The following is a 19,896-nucleotide window of genomic DNA, read 5'->3' as shown; positions in this document are numbered from 1 at the left end:
TCAACAGATGACTGGATAAAGAAGTTGTGAGACATATACAGACACAGGTACTATATCTGAGAATACAGATATATAGAGCGAATATATAGAATATCTATATAGAATATAGATATATATTCAGTCATAACATGCCACTTGTCACTTAATCTGCAGAATCTAAATTCATAGGTGAACTCCTAGAAACAGAGAGTAGAATGGTGGATGCCAGAGGGTAGGGGATATGGGGAGATGTCAAAGGGTACAAACACCAGGTTTTAAGTTCTGGGGATCTAATATACAGCATGGTGATTATAGTTAACAATAATCCCTAAAGTGGCTGAGAGACTAGATCTTAAATATTCTCACCACAAGAAAAGAAATGGTAATTATGTGAGGTGATGGAGGTGTTTACTAATGCCACTATGGTAATCACTTCACAATATGTAAGCATCAAATCAACACGTTGTACTTGTTAAGCTTACACAATGCTATATGTCAATTTTATCTCAATAAAACTAATACATAAATAAATGTAAATACAAATATATATAGTAGATGACAACAAAAGAAACAGGTAAAGTGATTTTTTCAGTGGTAGTGATGGGAAGAGACTTACTTTTCCTTGTGTTCTTTTTGTACTGTTTGATATTTTTTTCCCGTTTAAAACATATATGTGGAACTGGCAGTGAGCGGAGCCTGAGGTGGCTGAGGCTGGCTGGTGGCGCCTTAGAGGTGGACAGCCAGAGTCTTTACGATGACTACCTGGCGGTTTTCCTATCAGCCTGTTAGAACCGCCACCCTCCCCCCACCCCCTGCCCCCAGCAGGGATTCCCCCGCAGGAGAGGGTATGCCATGAAGCCTGCAACAATGAGTTGACCCGGTTTCTGCCCCCAATCATCACACTGAAGAAGCCCCCTGGAGCTCAGTTGGGATTTAACATCCAAGGAGGAAAGGCCTCCCTGCTAGGTGTCTTCATTTCCAAGGTGATTCCCAGCTCTGACGCACATTGAGCAGGACTTCAGGAAAGAGACCAGACCCTAGCTGTGAATGATGTCGATTTCCAAGAGATTGAGCACAGCAAGGCTGTTGAGATCCTGAAGACAGCCAGCAGAATGAGCACACGTGTCTGTGTCTCTCTGTACAAGTATCATCACCAGAAGGAGAGGACTGTGCACTGGAGAGTTGCAAGCCATCACCCTACACTTGGAATCTGTTGGGAAAAGCTGGCTAGGCCTCAGGGCTGCCGTTTGGGACACTACTCTTAGCCCATCCCTGGCAGAGTGGAGTGGGGAGGACAGGGAGACAGTGAGACCCTGCACTGAGCCAGCTAACTAAATGCATCATCCAAACTACTGTACAACATGTTAGTGCAATGGTTTTCCAGGTGAGCCTCATTCCTGGAAAGGAGAAGGATGATGATGTCTAGGTACAACCTAGCCTGTGGAGAACCCTGCTAGGAAAAGCAACTGACATTTACTAAATACCATGTTTTAGGCACTTAAATATATTTCATATTATTTTCATTAGGGTATAGAAATCAGAAAAAAGGGCGCCTGGGTGGCTCAGTTTGGTTGAGCGGCTGCCTTCGGTTCGGGTCATGATCCCACTGGGATCGGGTCCCGCGTTGGGCTCCCTGCTCGGTGGAGAGCCTGTTTCTCCTTCTCCCTCTGCCTGCCTCTCTGCCTGCTTGTGCTCTCTCTCTCTGTCTATGTCAAATAAATAAATAAAATCTTAAAAAAAAAAAAGAAATCATAAAAAAGAACCTTGGAGGCCTTCCACCCAATCTGCCTAGCCATCTCCTCCCATCTTTGTACTACCAGTCTCATACACTTTGGAGATTCCAGTGGGACCCTGTTTACCCCTCTTCTTCCTCCTCCTATTATCTCCCCCCAAAAAGGGAAATGTGACATTGGAGGAAAAAAAAGTATACGTATACTTAAGGATAAAATAATGCAATTCATCAAGAAAGCAATAAGAGATCCCATAAAATTATCTCAATAAATGCCAAAATATATATTTGATAAAATCATCACTGATTTTTAAAATTATGTTAGAATCTAAAATTAAAAATAGTGACAATGTCAAATGCTGGTGAATATGCAGAGAAACTGTATCTCTTACACTTTCCTAGCGGGAATGTGAAATCTTAGAGCCATCCTGGAAAATAGTTTTGGCAGTTTCTTTAAAAAATAAATATTCACTTACCATATGACCTAGCAATCCTACTCCTGGACATTTACCTCAGAAATGAAACATATGTTCACATAAAAATTTGTGAATGATTGGTCACAGCAGCTTTTTGTATTAGACAAAAACTGGAAACAAAATGTTCTACAATAGGTGAATGTTTAAAAAACTGTGGCACAGCGCTCACTTTAGCAGCACATATACTAGAGTTGGAACAATACAGAAGTGAGCGTGGTTGCTGCACAAGGATGACATGCGAATTACTGAAGTGTTCCATATTAAAAAACAAAACAAAACTATGGTACAGCTGTACCATGGAATACTACTTGTTAATGAAAAGGAACATACTATTGATACAACTTGAATGGACTTCCAAGCATTATGCTGAAAAAGCCAATTTGAAAAGGCTACATATTACTTGATACCATACATCCTCAAAATTAAAAAAAAAAAATTATAGAGGCAGAGAACTCACTACTGGTTGCCAGGCATTAGGGATGGTGGTGGGGAGGGGAAATATGTGGCCATAAAGGAATGGCATGAGGGAGGTCTTTGTAGTGATGAAACAGTTCTGTATCTTGATTGCAATGGTGGCTACGCAAACGGATAAAATCACTATAGAAATATACATTGTACCAATGTCAATGTTCTGCTTTTGTTATTATCCTGCAGTTACATAAGATATAACCACTGGGGAACTGGGTGGAGAGTTAAATTTTGTGTTTGCAAAATTCTGTGAATCCATACTGTTTTTGCAAAATTCTGTGAATCAATAATTATCTCAAAAAGTTTTTTAAAAGTATTAGAAAATTACAAATAACCAAAAAAATTTTTTGAGAGTCTCTCTCTCTCAGAAACGCTTTAACAGGGGCGCTCAGTTGGGTGGCTCAGTTGGTTAAGCATCTGCCTGTGGCTCAGATCATGATCTCAGGGTCCTGGGATCAAGCCCTGCCTCGAGCTCCTCATCGGGCTCAGGCTCCCCACTCAGTGGGGAGTCTGCTTTTCCTTCTCCCTCTGCCCCTCCCCCCTGCTCATGCTCCCATTCTCTCTCTCTCAAATAAATAAAATCTTGATAAAAAAAAGAAAAAGAGGGATGCCTGGGTGGCTCAGTCAGTTAAGAATCTGCCTTCAGCTCAGGTCATGATCCCAGGGTCCTGGGATCGAGCCCGACATCAGGCTCCCTGCTCAGTGGGGGAGTCTGCTTCTCCCACTTCCTCTGCCCTGCTCATGCTCTCTCTCTCAGTCTCTCTCTCAAATAAATAAATAAAATCTTTATTAAAGAAAAAAGAAAAAAGAAACATTTTTCTTTTTAAGATTTTATTTATTTGACAGAGACAGACACGGCGAGAGAGGGAACACAAGCAGAGGGAGTGGGAGAGGGAGAAGCAGGCTCCCCACCGAGCAGGGAGCCCGATGTGGGGCTTGATCCCAGGACCCTGGGATCATGACCTGAGCCGAAGGCAGAGGCTCAATGACTGAGCCACCCAGGTGGCCCAAAAGAAACATTCTTTAACAATGAAACATTTAAAGACATTCTCGTTAAAATAAGAAAACATTAACAAGAAAAGAACAAGCATACCTATAGTGATGCTATTATTTCATGTTGTTTTAGAAGTTTTTGCTAATATAAGAAGACCTGAAACAGAAATGAGATTTAAGTATTGGGAAGGAAATAAAATTATCTTTATTTGCAGATAATTTGGCATGATGCTTTAAATGTGGAAAACAACCCCAAAATCTTAGAATTATAAGGGAGTCCAGGACCAAGATAATATCACAAAATCAATAGCTCAATAATCAGTTGCTGAACTCTTCTCCCTTATAATAGTAGCAAATATACAAACAACTTAGGAATAATCCTAATGAAAAAATATATGCAAGACATATATGTATAAAACCTATATGATGGGGGCGCCTGGGTGGCTCAGTCGTTAAGCATCTGCCTTCGGCTCAGGCCATGATCCCAAGGTCCTGGGGTCGAGCCCCACATCAGGCTCCCTGCTCGGCAGGAAGCCTGCTTCTCCCTCTCCCACTCCCCCTGCTTGTGTTCCTCTCTCGCTATATCTCTCTCTGTCAAATAAATAAATAAAATCTTTAAAAAAAAAATCTCATTCATAATTGTGTTGATTACATGTTGAAATAATATTTTGAATGTATTGGGTTATGCAAAATTTATTATTAAAATAGTGGTTACTACAAAATTTTAAGTTGCATATATTTGCTCACCTTTGTGGCTCACATTATATTTCAGTTGGACAGCACTGTTAGAGCTTTTTCATTTCACACTTTCATGTACCTATAGACCTTACTGCCCATTAAAATTACCTAGTTGCTTTAATTTTTTTTAAAGATTTTTATTTATTTGAGAGAGAGAGAACAAGCTGGGAGAGGGGTAGAGGGAGAGGGAGAAGCAGGCTCACTGCTGAGCAGGAAGCCCAACACAGGGCTGGACCCCCAGGACCTTGGGATCATGACCTGAGCTGAAGGCAGACGCTTAACTGACTGAGCCACCCAGGCGCCCCTATCTAGTTGCTTTAAAAAGAAAAAAGCCCAAGGGTGCCTGGGTGGCACAATTGGTTAAGCAAGCATCAGACTCTTGGTTTCGGCTCAGGCTGTGATCTCAGGGTCGTGGGATTGAGCCCTGTGTTGGGTTCCATGCTCAGTGCAGAGTCTGCTTGAGATCGTCTCTCCCTCTGCCCCACACATGCATGCTCTCTCTCTCTAAAATAAATAAATAAATCTTGGAAAGGAAAGGAGGGGGAGGGGAGAGGAGGAAAGGAAAGGAAAAAAGCCTGGGCCCTACCCCCAAGAAATACAATTGGTGTTGGTAGCATTGGTATGATCTTCAATCTCCCTAGGCAATTCAAATGTACTCCCGAGGTTAATAATCACCACTATTGACCTCAAGCTATCAAGCCCTACAGAATTCTTTTTCACATTTATCATTTCATACAATTAAGGAAAGGTACTCACTAGGCTAAGAAGTAGCATTTGAATCTGAGAGCACAGATGTGGTGCCAGTTCCATTCCAGATAGATACCTCTTGTGATTGACAAAACAAGATGTGAATTTTTCCCAGTCTGTGGCCTGATCATGGCAAAATTTTCAGTTAATAAGAATGAAGTAATTGATTCTTTTTTTTTTCAAGTTTTACATGATTCTCAGAGCACAGTTACTAATATTTGAACTGGTTCTGAGAGGATGGAGTATATGATGGATTTAAAACATAAAGGTTTGTGTGCTTTCTCCCCTTTCTGATCACAGCATCTCTAGGAGGTGGGCAAGGCAAGAGCTTTTTTGTTTTTGTTTTTAGGATTTCACCTATTTATTTGTCAGAGAGAGAGCACAAACGGGGAGCAGCAGGCAGAGGGAGAAGCAGGCTCCCCGCTGAGCAAGGAGCCAGATGCAGGGCTCGATCCCAGGACCCCGGGATCACGACCCAAGCTGAAGGCAGACGCCCAACCGACCGAGCCACCCAGGTGTCCCAAGGCAAGAGTTTTTAATGCCCATTTTTAAATGAAGACATTGGGGCCCACAGAGGGCAAGTTGTGTGACTAGTTACATAACATAGCCTAGACTGGAACACACCTTTTGACACCTGTCCGAGGCCCTCCCTTTCCAACCAATTCATCTCAGGACAAATCACTACCACCTATGATAAAAGGAGTTTTTGTGCAGAGACTCTTTCCCTTGATCAGCCACAGTGAAGGACTTCAGTTTATACTAGATAGTCCTGATGTGCTTGGCACTAAGCCAGCAACTTAAATGCAAAATAGTTCATGCTCAAAGATGAATCAAAATGCAATTCAGTCAACCAAACACGTGCCCCCAAACGTTCAGCTTCCAGATCACCAATAATACATTATTCTCCTGTAAAAAGTCTGCTTTGCTATCAAGAAGACAGTACGGACTTTGGGGTCTGTCAGACCTGCGTGAGATTCTGGTGCTGGCCCTCACGAGGCTGTGCAGCCTTGGGCATGCCACTTCTCCTATTTATTGAACACCTATTGGCACTTCAAAATCCTAGAGCTTCAGTGGAACACACACCACGGTCCCTTCCCCTGAAGTATTCTCATTATGTGGAAGAAGTATGTCCTTTAAATGCTAGGAGACCAGAGTTGCTCTGGAGCAGCTGGGGGAGCATTGCAGGAGCCTGAAGGTAATGGTTCGGGAAAAAAATAGAGATATGTAAAGAAAGATAAAGGAAATGTGGCAAAAGGTTAACAATTGATGAATCTAGGAATATGAATATTCATTGTATATTTTGCAACTGTTTATAGATTATAACATTTACAAAATAAAAATTGGGTGGAAAAGTTAAAAAAACAAATATTAAAATAGCTGGCAATAAACTTATTAGAAATGTGAAAATTCAATGTGGAGAAAACCAACACATATATATATTTAAAATAGCGGTTACTACAAAGTTTATAAAACTTGAGTAAATGGGAGAGACATGCCTTGAGGAGGAAGACACCAAACTGGGCAGAAGGACAGGAATAAGAGATATTATGGACTGAATTATGTACCCCCCGAATTTGTATATTGAAATCCTAACCCCTAATGTGACTATTTAGAGATAGGGTCTTTAAAGAAATAATTCAGATTAAATGTGGTCATAAGGGTGGGGCCCTAATCCATTAGGAATGGTGTCCTTATAAGAAAAGGAAGAGAGGGGTTCCTGGGTGGCTCAGTCGGTTAAGCGTCTGCCTTCGGCTCAGATCATGGTCCCAGGGTCCTGGGATCGAGTCCCACATCGGGCTCCCTGCTAGGCACTCATGCTCTCTCTCTCTCTCTCATAAATCAATAAAATCTTAAAAAAAAAAAAAAAGAAGAGGAAGAGAGACCAGAGTACTAACTCCCTGCCCGCTCTCCGAACCCCCACCCTCCTCTCTCCATCTCATCTCTTCACAGGTACAGAGGAAAGCCTGTGGGAGGGCTCATGGAGAAGGCCGCCATCTGCAAACCAGGAAGAGAGGCCTCACCCTGCTGGCACCCAGATCTTGGACTTCCAGCCTCTGGACTGTAAGGGAATAAATTTCTATTATTTAAGCTGCCCAGCCTGAGGTACTTTGTTATGACAGCCTGAGCAGACGAGACAACAAGTAAACTGCTGTACCCAAGGTCAAGGTCACAAGATGAGGGCATAGTGGATCCTCGATTTGTACCCAGAACTATTTTTTTTAAAGATTTTATTTATTTATTTGACAGGGAGTGGGAGAGAGAACACAAGCAGGGGGAGTGGGAGAGGGGAAGCAGGCTTCCCGCTGAGCAGGGAGCCCAATGAGCAGGGATCCCAGGACCCTGGGATCATGACCCAAGCTGAAGGCAGATGCTTAACGGACTGAGCCACCCAGGCACCCCTCTACCCAGAACTATTTGGACCCTCCCCCATGTAGTGATTGTGTGAGTCAGGTCAGTGCTTCTCAAACTTTAGTGGGTATCAGAAATGCCCGGGAGGCGGGGCACCTGGCTGACTCAGTTGGAAGAACATGCAATTCATGGTCTCAGGATTGTGAGTTGGACCCCACGTTGGGTGTAGAGATTACTAAAAAAATAAATAAATAAAACTTGAAAAAAAGAAAAAAAGAATGCCCAAGGTAGTTTGTTAAAATCAGGGATTCCCTTATCCTGATTTTGGTGGTCTATGTGAAGCCTCAAATTCTGCATTTAAATAAGTGATAGCCCCACCGGGTGATTCTGTTGAAGGTGGTCCCAGAGCGTACTTTGAGAAATGCCACTCTAATAGCTTCTCGGCCTTTTGGCTAAGATCAAGTGGAGAAATGCCACTCTGATCTCAGCCCGGAGGTTCAAAGAGATATGGCAGGGAGCAGGTGACCCACAAAGGACATGCATATAAAAGTTCTACAAAGATATGCAAAAAACATTGTCAGCCTCTGAGGAGGCTTGAGGGTCAGGTATGAGAGGGAGGTTTATTTTTAATTTTTAAATTTTTTTGTATTTTTTATTTTACTTATTTAAAGATTTTATTTATTTAAAGATTTTATTTATTTATGTGAGAGAGAGAGCACGAGCAGGGGGTAGTGGGGAGGAAGTCAGAGGGGGAGGGAGAGGCAGGACTCCCCACTGAGCAGGGAGTCCCATGTGGGGCTCTATCTCAGGACTCCCCCATCATGACCTGAGCTGAAGGCAGACACTTAACTGACTGACCACCCAGGCGCCCCTATTAGTATTTTTTACCCTTAAGAATGTACTATTTTTCAATTAAAACACTAACTTGAGGGGCACCTGGGTGGCTCAGTCGGTTAAGTGTCTGCCTTTGGCTCAGGTCATGATCTCAGGGTCCTGGGATCTAGCCCTGCCTTGGGCTCCCTGCTCAGTGGGGAGCCTGCTTCTCTCTCTGCCTGCCACTCCCCCTGCTTGTGCACACGCTCTTTCTCTCTCTATCAAATAAATAAAACCTTAAAAAAAAACTTACTTGAAAAGAGAGATCATGAACTTAAAGAGCTTATTATTGGCATATTGCCTAACAAACAGGTGCTCAACAAGTAAAAATTCCTTTGTTTTTTGTCTTCCACTCAAACATTTGCCATCCCTTTCCTTCCCCCCTCCCCCACCCAACAGTATCTCCATTTGTGCATTTGATTAACAAATATTAATTTAATGTATATTGTATTCCAGGCACTGTTCTAACAGCATAGCTGCTCGCATAAAACAGACACAGTCCCTCCCATCCTGCACAAAGCTTAGTCCCCATCCTCACCTCTGGCAATTTTGACTTCTTAATTCTTGTCTCCCCAAGCTTACACAGGCCCTCCCCATACACAAACCGAAACTAGTGTTTCCACTCCCCTTCCTCAGAACCTGACCTAAATTCTCCTCTATGGAGCCTCCAGACCCCCAGTGATATTCTTAGCAGGGGGACTCCCAAGAGCCTTTGGGCCAGCTTCCTGCTGCCCGCTGCTGGGTCTCTTTAGGGCTCACGTCCTTCTTCAGGGCCTACCTCTTTGCACTTGGCATCTACTCCATCTTGGGTGGGTAGGCTTCAGGGAGGACATGTGCCCCCAGAATATACTGGCTTTTCCTGGCCCTGGTGGCTCCAAGCTGGGATCTGTGTGATCATAAGTCTGAGCCAGAATGTCCCTAAAGGGCTTAAAAGAGGCAATGCTGTATGGGCGGGCAGTAGAACGTGTGTGTGTGTGTGTGTGTGTGTGTGTGTGTGTGTGTGTGTGTGTGTGTGTGTGTAGGAGTGGAGAGGGGTGTGGGTCCTTCAGGTGAAATGCCTTTAATAGGATTTTTTTATTATTTCTTTTACTCTGTTTTTTTTTTTTAATCTTCTGCCAAAGGCAATTTATATTCCCTCAGAAACATCAGAAAACAGAGATATGAAAAAGATTTAATTTCACCTAGAGACCACTTCTGCTCATACCTGGAGCAGGAACAGAAGGGAAAGGTACTAGGCCAGGAGCCAGGACACTGGGCTCTAGTCCTCACTGTCCTCTCACTGTGTGACCCTGAGCAAACCCCTGTTTTCTTGGAGCCTCAACTTATCATACACACACAAAAAATGAGCATCCCAATAAAGTGCCTGGCTTTCCTCCTCTGAGATTCTTTTTTTTTTTTTTTAAGATTTTATCCATTTATTTGACAGAGAGACAGTGAGAGAGGGAACACAAGCAGGGGGAGTGGGAGAGGGAGAAGCAGGCTTCCCGCGGAGCAGGGAGCCAGATGCGGGGCTCGATCCCAGGACCCCGGGACCATGACCCGAGCTGAAGGCAGACGCCAATGACTGAGCCACCCAGGCGCCCCATCTCCTCTGAGATTCTAAGTCAGTGGCCCCAAGTAGTCCCCTCATCAGTTAGACCCTTAGGCTCTTCCAACTTTCAATCACTACAAATATTGAAAAGCAGTAAAAGTAGGCTAAAACAAATTACAAATACTTAGGGGGGAAAAACTCGGAAAAGTTCTGAAATGGACAAAAATGCTTAAAAACTCTTAGAGGGTTTGGAAATTGCCTTTTGGAGCATGAAAACAGCTGACACTATAGGAAAAAACAACAACCAGCAACTGGGGAATCTTTATTTTCAATCAAATCATTGTTTCAATCAAAATGCTGTATTCATGAGAATGCTTTCTGAAAAACTGCTTTCAGTCCCATCACGGATCTGTGTGAGGCAGCCGCAAGCCGGAGCTTCCGTCCGGCTCCCCCCGAACCTCGCGAGCAGTCTGAGATCCCCACTCTCGGAGAAATAAACATCAGACCAACCGCAGGCTTGCATGTAGCCGGCAAGCGTCTACCGACGCTCTCCTTGTCGGGCTCTGTGCCGGGCGCCTGGGATCCGGGGCGACCAGGCCAGCGAGGCCGTCCTCCTCCCGCGGGGGCTCCCAGCCAGCCTGACAGGGCAGACAGACATGTCCCCATGTCATTCCAATCAGGGTGAGACAGGCGAGAACTGGAAGTCACGGCAAACGGAGAGAGGCAGGGAGGCCACCGCCCTGTCCCTCCACTCAGCCCCCTCCCCCTCCTCAGTAAGGTGTTCTGGTTGTTTTTGCTGTGAAACACATTATCCCAATATTCAGGGTCTCAAAACAACCATCGTATTTTGCTCAGCATTCTGGAGGTCAAGAAATCAGAGGGGGCGGCAGGAACGGCTTGTCTCTGCTCTGAAACGTCTGGGGCCTCCGCTGGGAAGATCAGTGGCTGGGGGTGACTCCAGGCTGGGGGGCAGGAGTCTCGCGGAGGTATGTTCACCCGCGTGCCCCAAGGTTAGTACTGCCTATTGCCCGGGCTGTAACTGTGGCGGTTTTCCGGAGCGCCTACGCATGGCCTGGGCTCACACAGCATGGAGGCATCGGGGTCCCAGCTGCCCTGCGTGGCGGCTGGGGACCCCACACAGGAGTGTCCCAGGCAACAAGGCCTCTCCTGCCCTCACTACAAAAGTCCTCAGGTGTCACTTCTCAGAATCCTACTGGTTACAAGCAAACCACAGGCCTGCCAGATTGATGAGGAGGATTAGACGCCACATCTTGATTGGAGAAGAGTAGGGTTCCAAGAAGACAAGTGGGGCAGGGGGTTTTGTTGTGGCCATCTTTGACACCGTTTACCACACGCGGGGTGATCCAGGCACCCCATTTACTGCCCAGCATGGGAGGGCAGGCCAGAGTGGGGCCCTGCTGGGGGTGGGGTGGAGGTAAGAGAGGAAAGAAGCTAGACTCCTCTCCAGGGGCAATTCCATTTGACCATGGCTTCAGTTTCTACTCCTCCCTGTGTGTTCTTGTGAACAATGCAAGCACCGATACTCTGCCTCAAGCCTAACACATGTAATGCCCAGTAAGGGGTAGTTATTATTTGGCATGTCTGTGTGGCGATCTTAAAGACAGTCCAAACCCAGTGTCTCCAACACTGAACTCGTAATGTGCTGCCCATGCCTGCCCCTTCCTTGGTGTCCTCTACCTGCAGGAGTGGACCACCGTCCCTCCTCTTGCCCGTGTCAGAGGCCTGGAGGTCATCTCTCATACCTCACACTCTCTCTCTCTATCGCTCCCCACAGCCAACCTGACCCCAAGTCTTGACAGATTTACTTTCTAGATGTTTCTCTAATTTTTCCACTCTTCTCCATCTCTACCCTAACACTTAGTCCAAGCTTACAGTCATCTCTCCTTTGGACTCTGGCCTCCTTACTGGTCTTGCAAATTCACTAGGCCCTTCTAACCGCCCACATCCATTCTTCACACAGCAAGTTGACAGAATATTTTCAAAATGTAAAGCTGATCATGTCACTCCCCCTGATTAATGCCCTCTATCCCTGTTGCTCTAAAGCAAAGGCAGATCATTTAAAAGGCCCCCAAAGTCCTGCCTCAGTCCCTCCCTCCTGTCAGCCCCACTCTCCCTCCCCCACACTCACTGTGCTCCCTTCTGCCACAAGGCCTTCATATCCCTCTGCCAGCAATGCCCACTCTGTTCCCCCTTCCTGCAGATTAACCACTCAAGGGTCACCTCCTCAGAGAAGACTTCTCTGCCTACCTGGCGAGATTCACCCACCCAACGTTGGTAGGCTCTTGTAGCACCAGGCAAATCTCCTTTGTAGGACTTGTTACAGTTGGCATCAACATATGTATGGTGACTATTTGAATATCTTTCTCCAAAACCCTGCAGGCTCCATGAGGGTAGGGACTATGTCTGGTTTTGTTCACTCTTGTATCCTAAACCTTAAAACAGCACCTGACACATAGTTCAATAAATATTTGTTGATTGGATAGCTGGATGGATGGATGGATGGATGAGAGAGGAGAGGAGAGGGGCCAGGGCCATTGGAAGCCTTTAGAGAACGTTGCTGAGTGAAGAAATGGGCAGGCTGGGCAGAGCCCAGATGACTCACAATACACCTGATTTTCCAACCTTTAGGCAGATGCGAGGCCAGAAGGGCATCTGTTAGGCTGGAGGAAAAAGTGATTCCGTTAGGACTGGAAACACTTATTCTCCCTGCCCCAGGGCCTGTCTTCTGGAGGTGTTGGAGACTTGAATAGTTTTACCTGCTTCCAGAACTTAGCATGCCTACCTGGTCCAACCTCCTTTTCCAGATAAGGATCAGCCCAGCAATGAGACTTGGTCACCACTGGGAGGCAGTGCAGGGATGGAGAAAACTGGGCTTAGGCCCTGACAGACCAGGGGCCATCCTGACTGTACTAGTCAGAGACTCTCCAGCCCGGGCTCTTCCCCCTGGGGTAGTGGGACCTACGTCTCGCCACCTGAATGGCTAACTGACCACACTCCAAAGTCCCAGTTCAACTTCCTCAGTGACCTCCTGCGATGATCTCCGGATGCCTTCACACACCCACCCATGATGACTATGGCTTCCCTTTCCAGCCCCCACCCATTCTTCACCAGGCTTTCAGAAGTCGGAGACCTGTCCTTCAACAGGGTTGAGAGTGTCATACTCCAGGCTGCTTTGAGAAAATAAGAAGAAATAAGCCCTCTGTTTCTAAAATCTAATGTCCAGTCTTTGTGGCCTCATATTGGTCATGTGACCTTGGGCCAGGGACTTTATATCCAGTTTACAGGAGGAAACGGAGGCAAAAAGAAGTTTAATAATTTGCAGCACAAGGTTGCTATAAAGCTGCAGTGAGATTATGGAGGCAAAAGGTTTTATAATCCTGAACTCCCTGATTCTGAGTTAGGAGTGGTTAGTGCTCAGGGATGATTTGCATCGATGATGACATTTTACTTAAGAGTAGGGCATTAACAATTTACAAAACCCACACCCTTTGAAATCTGTGAACTTGTTAATAAAGAACTGTACTAAAGTAGGCTCTCAAATAATGTGCCAGACCCTCTAGGAAATGTGTGTGCCTCTCTGGTGATGGGTTTCAGGCACTGCAACAAGTTAGCTGGAGAGATCTAGGGCAATGGGGAAGGTTCTGATGACCTTCAAAAACCTACCTAATCAGTCTTCCTTAGGAGACCAATCTTTGAGCCTAAAGCCATATTGGTGGAGTGTGAGGGCCAATGTGACGGCTCCTGGTGAGAGGATCCCAGATCAGTTGAGACTAAAAGAGGAAATGCCACCAGAGCAGGACCCGCAGGATGACACAAGACTGCCCCACACCTGCACTAGATGGTCTCTCTGTCCGAAGGCCCCCCCTCTGCCCCCCGTAGGTAGGGCATACCAATCCCAGCACCATGGCATCCCCTTATGGGCACCACAAAGGCAATCCACGAGCCACAACCTCCAGCCTGTTGGTCAATGACTAAAGGAACACAGCCCCAAAGCAGCCTCTCCCCGTTCAGATTTCCCAGCTGGGCTCGCCCTCAGGCACACTGACGACCAGAACCAGAGAGGACAGTCCCTCGCAGAGATGGATAGCATGCTTTCTGTTTTTCCAAGTTCCTCCTCTTCTACCTCCTTCCCCCCTCACTGCGCTCCAGTGCAGTGGAGTTCCATGTGAGACCTAGTACACAAATGAGGGACTACTATCCAGCAGTAAAAACCCAAATCGTGCGTAGTGACCTTCCCATCCCTGGACGAGTTCAAGCGGACTCTGAGTAACCACCTGGGAAGAGCACTCCCAACCCAAACTCAAGCAGCTGCCGGGTCCTGTGGATTCTACTCCCATCTCCCACCTGCACCTGTCTCAGCAGGTCCCGTCTGTGCCCACCCAGGAGCCATTCCCCTGCCCTATCAGCCCTTACTAACAGCAAATAGCTCTTGGTCTCCTACAGAATAGTCTAGCAACTTGGTCTGGACCTGGGCCCTCTGGGAGTTGACGTAACTCCTTTTCCAGACTTTACTACTGAGTTCATCAAAGTAAAATACTTACTGGACCCTCACACTGCACACTCTCCACCCCCATCCTTTGCTCATGCAGTTCCCTCTGCTTAGGAGGCTCTTTGTCTGCAGTGCACCCACTCTCTCCTTGCCCATGTCCTTCCTGGCCCAGCTTAACTGCCATCTCCCCATCTCCTCTGTGAAGCCCTCCAAATTCTGTGATTTTTCCTTAACACTTACCTGCATCTCTCTTCTGAAGCTCATTTCTGTCTTGTGAGGTTTGCATACTTCACGGACAATGTGCCCCACCCCGTACTAGTCTGCAAGTCTCTTAAAGCGCAGGACCAGGCATGGGTCATCTTATCAGCATCTGGTGCATTCAGTGTGCATTGTGAATGAATTAGCGATGAATCCAGACCCCAGCTAGACTGCTGTTCACTGCTGTATGGAAGAATATTTGTCCCAGAAGTGCTCAGTAAGTATCTACTGAGTGAACAAACTGTTCTTAATAATTGTAGACCTCACAGAGACTTTTTATGTTGCACATACAAAAAGACAAAGAGACTATAACAAAAACCCCTTGTACCTAAACCTAGGTTAGAAAAGAAAGCATTACAGGGGCGCCTGGGTGGCTCAGGCGGCTAAGCATCTGCCTTCTGCTCAGGTCATGATCCTAGGATCCTGGGATGGAGCCCTGCATCGTTGGGGGTAGCCTGCTTCTCCCTCCCTCTGCCTGCCCCTCTCCCCGCTTGTGCTTTCTAATAAATAAAATCTAAAAAATAAAAATAAATTTAAAAAAATAAAAGCATTACGGACACAGGTGAACCTGTCTGCATGGCCCCGCCCACTCCTGCTCAGCTCCTCCCTACTAGAGAGGCACCACTCTCCTGATGTGAGGCTATCATTCCCAAGCTACCACTACATATGTCACTGTATTTGGAGCTACAGCAACACGCAGCAGTATGAGTGCAGGTGAGGTTGGGATGCTTGGCAACACGCTTGCTTGGAGCAGAAAGGCAACTCTTATCCTGAGCTTGGGAGAATGTGAATTTTTACTTATAGGTAACAAAATTAGAGAGAAACAATATAAAAGAAAGCAGCGCCTAAATTCACTTAGACATCTGGAGATTTTAAAAGTTGATTTCTCGGACAGCTGGGTGGCTCAGTCGGTTAAACATCTGACTCTTGATTTCAGCACAGGTCTTGATCTCAGGGTTGTGAGTTCAAGCCTGGCACTGGGATCCACACTAGGTGTGGAGCCTACAGAGAAAAATAAAATAAATTTGATTTCTCTAGTGGATATATTTCCATACATTAGGAATTAGCTAAAATGTTACTACTAATAATTTTTAAGTTGATTTGTCTGCAAGAACATGGATCGTTTTTTTTTTAAAGATTTATTTATTTATTTTGAGAGAGTGAGAATGAGAGAGAGAGAGAGAGTACATGAGAGGGGGGAGAGAGGGAGAAGCAGGCTCCTCACTGAGCAGGGAGCCCGATGCGGGACTCGATCCTGGGACTCCAGGATCATGACCTGAGCCGAAGGCAGTCGCCCAACCAACTGAGCCACCCAGGCGCCCCTGGATCGTTTTTTTTTTTAAACCTTTGTATGTATGTGTTTATTATTTTAACTAATCTCTATGTGCAACATGGGGCTTGAACTCAGGACCCCTATATCATGAGTTGCATGCTCTACAGACTGAGCCAGCCAGGTGCCCTGAACATGGGTCTTTATTATTTGCACTCCTCATAAAAACAAACAAAAACAAAACAAAACAAAAACACTTGAAAAAAGGATTGCAAGAGGCATCGAGATATAGTGATAGGAACACTAGACCTCCTAATGGTCTTGGTTTGAGCTACCTTTTTTGAACCTCAATTTCCCCATCTTTTTTTTTTTTAAGTAGGCTCCACACCCAGTGCAGAGCCCACTGTGGGGTGTGAACTCACAACCCTGAGATCAAGACCTGAGCTGAGATCAAGAGTCAGATGCCCAACAGACTGCGCCACCTAGGTGCCCCTCCCTACCTTTAAAATGGAATATATGTATTTTTGAATCTATGCCAAGCCTCCTTCCAAGAATATCTGGAGTTAACTTTTGGGAAGTTGTGAAGATCAAAGAAATAATAAATGTGAAAGCACATTTAAATTATACGAAGTTGCAGGTTATAGGGTAAGTGTTAGCACCAGCAACAACACAATATGTGCCACCTGGTGGCAAAAAAGAGTAACTCATCAGGGTACAATTCAAACACTATACACTATAGGCATCACAGTTCAATTTCTTGCAAGGACAACTGGATATTTGAGGAAACTCTCTAACATAAATGACAAACAAGCAAAAAAGGACCTCAGCAAAACCTAACAATGTAGAGGCAGAAAGAGTTGAGAATAAGAAATATCTATGAAACAACAGGTTTCTATTAAAAAAAAATTAGGGGTGCCTGGGTGATTCAGGTCATGATCCTGGGGTCCTGGGACAGAGTCAAGCTCCCTGCTCAGCGGGGAACCTGCTTCTCCCTTTCCTTCTGCCTGCCTCTCTGCCTGCTTGTGCGCTCTCTCTCAAAATAGTTTTTAAATGTGCAACTATAAGCACTTAATTTTATTTAAGATTTTTCTTTAAAGATTTTATTTATGGGCGCCTGGGTGGCTCAGATGGTTAAGCGTCTGCCTTTGGCTCAGGTCATGATCCCAGGGTCCTGGGATTGAGTCCCGCATCGGGCTCCCTGCTCCTTGGGAACCTGCTTCTCCCTCTGCCTCTCTCTCTCTCTCTGTCTCTTATGAATAAATAAATAAAATCTTAAAAAAAATAAAGATTTTATTTATTTATCTGAAAGAGACAGAGGTAGGAAGGAGAGGGAGAAGCAGGCTCCCCACTGAGCAGGGAGCCCGATGTGGGGCTTGATCCCAGGACCCTGGGATCATGACCTGAGCTGAAGGCAGATGCTTAACTGACTGAGCCACTCAGGTGCTCCTCAAATAAAGAAAATCTTTTTTTTTTTTTAAGATTTTATTTATTTATTTGACAGAGCGAGCGAGGCACACAAGCAGGGGGAGCAGCAGGCAGAGGGAGAGAGAGAAATAGGCTCCCTGCTCCACGGAAAAGGGAGCCCCATGTGTGGGACTCGATTCCAGGACTCCCAGAATCCGAGCCAAAGGCAGATGCTCAACCGACGGAGCCACCCAGGCGCCCCTAAATAAAATCTTAAAAAAAAATTAAAGGAACAAAAATGAGCTCTGAACAGTGGTGAACTGGATCTGGCTCATAAGGGATCACAAGAGCCAACTGTTAAGTTTTCAAGAATTCTGCAAGCCGGTTAAACACAGGCATTATTTAAAAATAAAATATATAAACTCAAAAGTAAATAAATTACATTTGAAACAAATATAATAAATACTCAAAAGCCATTATTTCCTGATTGTTTTATAGTTTTACTATTATACATGGTCTGGAAATCACTTACGTTTATCGCTTCTGTATAGGGAAAATCCTATATAATGGTCTACTACTGAGCATCTCTTCCCAGCTCCACATCATGATAGCCTGCTGGTAGCTTGAAATAGGCTATAGTGGGAGTTTTTACACCACAGAAGTAGTAAACACTACAAATCAGTGTTGTCATCTCCCTCACAAGAGTTAAACATTCGCCAACATACATGTATGTGTATGACACACGTGTACACCCAACATACATGCATGCACACATGTGTATACACACACAACATACATTTGACACTTAACAATATACCACTGGCATGGAAATTTAAAATATGTAGGAAAAGAGATGAACAATAGTTGGTAAAAGATGAAAAAAATAAGAGGATCAGTCCAGAAAGAGCAAATAATGAGTTCCAGAAAGATAACACAGAAAACAGTGTGAAAGAAACATTAAAGGAATAATTCAAGAAAATCTCCCAGAACTGCAAGATAATTTTGAGACTGAAATAGCTCACTGAGGGGGCGCCTGGGTGGCTGTCAGTTAAGCATCTGCCTTTGGCTCAGGTCATGATCCCAGGGTCCTGGGGTCAAGCCATCCATCAGGATCCTTGCTCAGCGGGGAGCCTGCTTCTCCCTCTGTCTCTGTCTGCCGCTCTGCCTACTTGCGCCCTCTGTCAAATAAAATCTTAAAAAATAAATAAATAAAACCAAGGTATTGTTGCAAAACTGAGAAAACTAAGCAATAAAGAGGTGATCCTAAAAGCGAGTCCAAAAAAAAAAAAAGAGAGAGAAAAGACAGGTTACAAACAAAGGAATGGGAGACAGAATGACGCCTGACTTCTCAATGGCAGTTTTTTAATCTACATATAATAATCACTAAACATTTTTAGGAAAAATTTCCCACCTAGATTCTATTCCAAGTCAGGTTCTCTATCAATCATCAATGAGGGTTGAAAAAAAGCCTTTTTCCAAGATCTCCAAAAATTTTTTCTACTCTCGTGTGCATTCATTTAACATTTATGTGCATTAATATTGAGAACCTAGGACGTACCAGACATTATACTACTAAACACTAGGGATATAGCAGTGAACAAAATAGGTCCTCGATCTAATGGGTCTTATAAACTGAAAATATCCACATAATGTGTCACGTAGTAATCGGTACTCTGAACTGCAGGACTGAGGGGAAGGAGTGCTGGGTGGGAGGGTGCCCCCTTTTAGATAGGGCCTATGATGTTACAGTTGAACACACCTAAAGGAAGGAACAAGCCACGTGGACAGCTGGGGTAAGAGCCTTCCAGGCTGAGGAATTAACAAGGGCAACGGCTCCGGGAAAAGTGTCTGAAATCATGCCACCAGCACGTGAACAGAGGTGGCTGGGGGAGGCCAGGGTAACAGGGGCCCTTTGTGCTGGATACTCTCTCATCCCTCCAGACCCACTCTCCACCCTTCTCTGCTGCCTGGGAACCTGGTGTTCATGTACTATATCAATAGGCCCCCTCGACCTCTGGCTTCCTGTGAGATTTGGCCAATGGAAAGCTCCTGCAATCAGTCAGAAGGTAGGAGTCCTTAGTGAGGCTCACAGCTTCTGTCAGGCGACCCTCCCCAGCCCTGAGTTCCCTTGCAGTCTTCAGACTAGGGGTGGAAATGCCTAAGGTCTCCCCAAGGTTGCTAGCTCAAGGGAATCATAGGCAGTATGCCCTGTGGCTTCCCTAAACCCCACTCACATCTTTGTAAAACGTTCCTTTAGTAGATTCTCTCCAAAGTCCTCAATGTGAGTGTGACATCTATCTGTTTTCCACCAGGATCCTAACACTCCCTTAGAGGGCAAGATGAGGATTTCCAATTTTATTCTGGATGAGATGGGAAACCACTGGAGGTTTTTGAACCTATGAGACATCATGCGACTTACATTTTATCTTTTAATAAAATAAAATGTGTGTGAGTAGGGGGCGCCGAGGGTGGGGGAGAGGGAGAGAAAGAATCTTAAGTGGGACTCCACGCTCAGCGTGGAGCCTGATGTGGGCTCAGATCTCATGACCCTGAGCCAAAATCAGGAGTTGG

At 45.3% G+C, this 19,896-nt stretch overlaps 1 non-coding gene across 1 annotated transcript; it reads left to right on the top strand.

The window, feature by feature from the left end:
* The first annotated feature begins 2,345 nt into the window (after positions 1–2,345).
* Positions 2,346–2,449, top strand: LOC114219435 (U6 spliceosomal RNA). Its single transcript, XR_003611375.1, has one exon. It is a non-coding gene; the product is annotated as a U6 spliceosomal RNA (small nuclear RNA).
* Positions 2,450–19,896: the final 17,447 nt, after the last annotated feature.

The sequence above is a fragment of the Eumetopias jubatus genome, unplaced genomic scaffold (assembly GCF_037043125.1).
Source record: "Eumetopias jubatus isolate StellerSeaLion01/CBP00866 unplaced genomic scaffold, mEumJub1_p1.0 scaffold_13, whole genome shotgun sequence".
Taxonomy (NCBI): domain Eukaryota; kingdom Metazoa; phylum Chordata; class Mammalia; order Carnivora; family Otariidae; genus Eumetopias; species Eumetopias jubatus.
Note: the sequence above shows the minus strand (reverse complement) of the source record. Positions and strands in the feature narration are given on the sequence as shown.